The sequence below is a fragment of the Cupressus sempervirens genome, chromosome 2 (assembly GCF_028749045.1).
Source record: "Cupressus sempervirens isolate cs-2001-9-10 chromosome 2, ASM2874904v1, whole genome shotgun sequence".
In the NCBI taxonomy this organism is placed as follows: domain Eukaryota; kingdom Viridiplantae; phylum Streptophyta; class Pinopsida; order Cupressales; family Cupressaceae; genus Cupressus; species Cupressus sempervirens.
The window spans coordinates 446,233,892-446,238,721 of NC_143119.1; positions in this window are offsets into that span (position 1 = coordinate 446,233,892).

Sequence of the window (4,830 nt, forward strand, 5' to 3'; positions counted from 1 at the left end):
AAGTTTAAATTAAATTAAATTTTTATAATTAATTAATATAAAAATAAACAATTTCAAATTAATATATTAAAAAAATATGGATATATTCAAGATATCTATAATAATTTATAAAAATATTTTCCACGTAAGAATATCTATATCTACATCTATACCACTGACACATATACTTATACTATTATTCTATTCATTAAACCTAATTATATTTTCATAAAATAATAATAATAAATTTTTATATACAACTAAAATTATTTTAAAATTTAAATCATCAAATTATATATTATATAGTAACAACATTACATTTGAAAATGTTTATTTTTCATTTTTAATACAATTAATTGATAACAAGATTAATTATTATGTATTTTGATTAATTAGTATTATTATTTATTTATTTAGCTAAATAGATTTGAACCCAAGACCTCACAAAGAAAGAGGCTCACAATTTACCATTGCGTTTAGTTGCCTAAATCAACTATTTGTATTAATTGCTTGGAGTAGGTAGTTTAGTTTGAGTGTTATATTTGCTTACTTGGGCTCTTTTATTTTTATGTTTTTGAATTGGCTAAACTTTTTCTTCATAATTTTTTATTATCTTGTGTCTCCCTTTTTAAATTTTTCTTTCCTATGTGTGTGTCTTTCCCCTTTCTTTTAATGATCTTCATTGAGGTTCATTCTTCATAATTAAATTAAATATTTTATGCCCTAAAATATAGATTCTCCTCTATTCCTATAATTCTATAACCTCAGGAGGAACCAATAAATAAATATATTATAGGCCAAAAATAAATTGCATAATTTAAAAATAAAATAAAACAAGAGAAGCAATGCATCAAAGTTCCTGCCAATAATTGGAAAAGAAGGAAAATAGAGATTTTAAGATAGATAGGAAGGATATAAAGAAAGAGCTAAAAGAGAGAATGATATGTTAGTATAAGGACAAGTAAAGGTAGAATGGTAGAGAGAGTTGAAGGGAATTTTAAAAATATTAATAATTATATTATTTTAAGAAATATATAAATAACAATAGAAATTATATTATATGAATGAACTACTCATTTGTACCAATTCGATTATAAGTTGAAATATTTAATTTTAAAAATTAAATTGTTGATTACTTAATTGAAAGTACCAAAATATCTAGTAAGTTTGAGGGGTAGTATTCGTTTTACAATTTGTAAAATGGTATAAAAAAGATTAGAGCAAGATTGTAAAATAGTAGCTACTAAAACATAGTGTAAACTTAAAGAAATAACATTTTAGAATTGGAAAAAATAAACATCAATGTAAAACTAATAAATATATTTAAATTAAGAAATATAAAACATTTAACTTTATATTTAAACTTGGTAAGAAAAATAAATTGTGATAATTAATATTGGTTAGACATTGTCCAAAGTGGTGTGAGGTGGAAGATAACAACATTACTTTTGTGATAATCTAATGAACTTGTCACAAATGTGGAAAAGATAAAGTTGTAATTAGTGCATTCATTAATGCATGATAGAGTTGTTAGTCCCTGCCTTATATAAGGCAGGAAACTAATGTTCCCGTTTGCCCCCTTCTATTAATTTATGTCCAAAAAATAAGTGACATATTCTAAAGTTTGCAAGGTTTGATTAAAAAAAATTCTATTATCACATACTAATTCTAATTTTCTGATTGGTCTAGTGGGAATTTCCTAGGGTTTATTCTAATTTTTGGTGAACAGAAAATCTGAAAATTATAAGGCGATGCTCTGAGGAAGTTTCCAGAGTGTCTTTCTCTCCACTGACCTAAGGTGATCCTAGCATTTACCTAATTAATGTCTCCACTGCAATCACCAATAAAATCGATCGAGTCTCATAAACATTACCCAAAGTGGCATAGGCGACATCCCATATAGGTCATGCTATAGGTACAAATGCAGAAATGCAAGGAGGGAGTTTCTTCAACATGAAAGGCTTATTCTATTGCTTTGAGAAGGGAGAGGTGGTCATTACCAAGTAAGCCATTACATAGCAAATGCATGGTGATGAAACAATGGGCTACGAGGGCAAAAAAATAGGTTCACGTTAGGTAGGGGCAAGTGCTTCTAGTCCAACTGAATTCTATTTTTTTTTAAATTAAAGCATTTATGATGAAATCCCATCTGCTAAGTTACATTGCCTATTGATTTCTGAAAAAAGCCTAAAAAGCTACTTCTCAACTTCTAAAATATAATCCGTCACTTCATTTGAACTCTTATTTTTTGTCTCATTTTACAAAAATTTGCTAATGAAACCAACAAAACCTAATGGTTTACATGAGGGTTTGAAGCATGGAATTCACTCCAACAAATCAAGAAATTAGGGCAACTCAATCAGTAATTTGCTCCACCATATGAAGAAACTAGGGCAATTCGATCAATTCGTTCATTTTAGCAATGAATCGGTCTTCAGAACCGAACGACTGAAAGCCAAAATTTCATCAAGGCTTTGAACTTCCTTCGCCTTTTCATCCTCTTTCTCTCCTTCTACTTGTATGATGAAATTGTCCTCTGATTTTCCATCTTCGTATGACTTATGAACAACTGAAAGAATCTTTATTTTATCACCACATTTCTGATCTGAAAAATGTTCAGCACCAGATCTTCTATTTGCCTCCATCAGTAATTCAAGAACCAGATCCAAATTCCTTTTAGTTTCACAATTTATTTTTTCAAATGAGAGTCTATTGAAATTCACAGTTTCCAAAGTTAAATGTAGCTTGTTGGTGAGTGAAATAGAAATGAGTAGAAGTTTGAATCTTATTCATTCGCTTTCCCTGTGTAACACATATCGTGTGGTTTGCTACGTGCAGGGTGCATGTCATTTATGTGTGGCAGTTGATTTCATGGGGACTTCCAAATGTGGAAGCTTGTTCAAATTTAAACGACTCGATATGAGACAAGGAAAAAATTATTTGTCGATAAACAATGTAAATAAGCATTTTGGTCTAACTAATGTTGAAAGTATTAACATTATTTTAGTCGTTGTTTACTCTCGATGCAATAGAGGAATACAAGTGTTTTCTTTAAGTAGTTTTAATATATTATTGATAATTTAACTACAAGAGAAAAAGGGGTGGGTTTTAGTTAATAGATTGATTGATTCTAACACTAAGTAATTTTTGGGTTAGGGGTTGGTTATTAAAAATCTAGATCATCATTTGTTCTTCATATTAAAAAAATTGGATTATCATTTATTGTTTATTGATAGTTGATCAAAATTAGGGTTATTATTTGTATTTTATAAAAGTGTAATAGAAATATTTGATTTATTATCAGATTAATATAATGAAAAAACATGTATTCAATTTGGTAGAGTGTAAAAAATAATATGATTAATGCAAATGCACATGTGTAAGACTTGTCAACTGAGTTGGTGAGTTGGTGACTAGCATTAACTCATCCTTATCAATTTTATGTTGATTGGTCCTTATCTCTAATCATTTTAATGCCCCTTAATAACATTTGGAATATGTTCAAATGAAGATTAAACAAAACTCAAGTAAATGTTTGTTTCAATCACTTTCATAATGATATGTTGTATTTTTCAAAAAAAAATTGCTGAAATTTAAAAAACTACCTATTGCTGAAATTTAAAAGACTATCTATTATTTGTTAAATTATGAAATACTTGGAACAAATTTTTAAATTATTTTTTTCAAATATGCTTGTATTATTTAATTTTAGATGTATAACCTTCTTTGAAATACTTTAACAATTTTCCAAGAGACTCAAAAAATTTCAAATCTGTGCGTTAAAAATTAATTAAAAAATTTAACATTTAATGACAATTTTAAACAAGTGTCATATACAATCTTTTTAGTTTAGTAATCAACTATAATAATAATGTAAAATATAATTAAAATTCAAATAAATTTATTGTATCTAACTAAATTTAGTCTATTCAACGAATTACATAGTTATAAAATTATTGACAAATATATGAAAAATGTTAAAATATAAATTTTCAAACATTACAACTAATTCAGAAAGCAAATTTTTAATGTTTCTTTCATTAATTATCTTTTTGTCTTTTATTTCTCTTTTTTATTCAATCACTTAGGTTTAATAATTTAGAATGGTTCATAAAGTAAATGAAAAATGTGATTTATAAAATAATACAAAATTAGAAAAGAAAACATTTGAAATTTCTTTTAATCTTTTAAATCATATGAATTGATTGGTCAATTGAATTGAATGGAAGCAATAGTATCTTGACACCTTTGTTGATAATGCGGCTTTCTTCTTGGGGTCTCTTTCCTGCGATGATGTTATTTGCCGGAAAATTATTTGATTTCGTTTTGGTAAACAGAAGTATCCTCTCCCGCACTTGGTATGAGAACATTATCTGTCCTCTATATCTTCCGCTGAGTGATCTCCCATGACGGCATGTCTTCCAGTTCTGGATAGCTTTTCCTTATACTCTGAATATTATCTTGAAAATTATTAATCGATCCTTCTGCTTCAGATATATGACAAGGGATATATGTCACAAGTGAACTCAAAGACACATAAGCAGTGACGAGATTTTCATAGTTTATCAGTGCTCCATCGCTCAACTCCTAGCACACGGGATTCATTATTTTTATTTTTGTTGATGGTATTTCTCAGACTCTTCCATCAAACGCCTCTGTTCAATGGTTACCCTCGATTTGAAATTGTATTTCCAGTCTCCGGGAGGGAAGTAGTATTTGTGCCAACAGGAAAAAGGAGTTGTAACATGCCATTTCTGCATTTCAAACCCTGAAGTAAACTTCTGCAGACAAGATTTGAACTAACGTTCATCCACATCTTCATCCACACATTCAGGAAGAGCTTTCATAGGG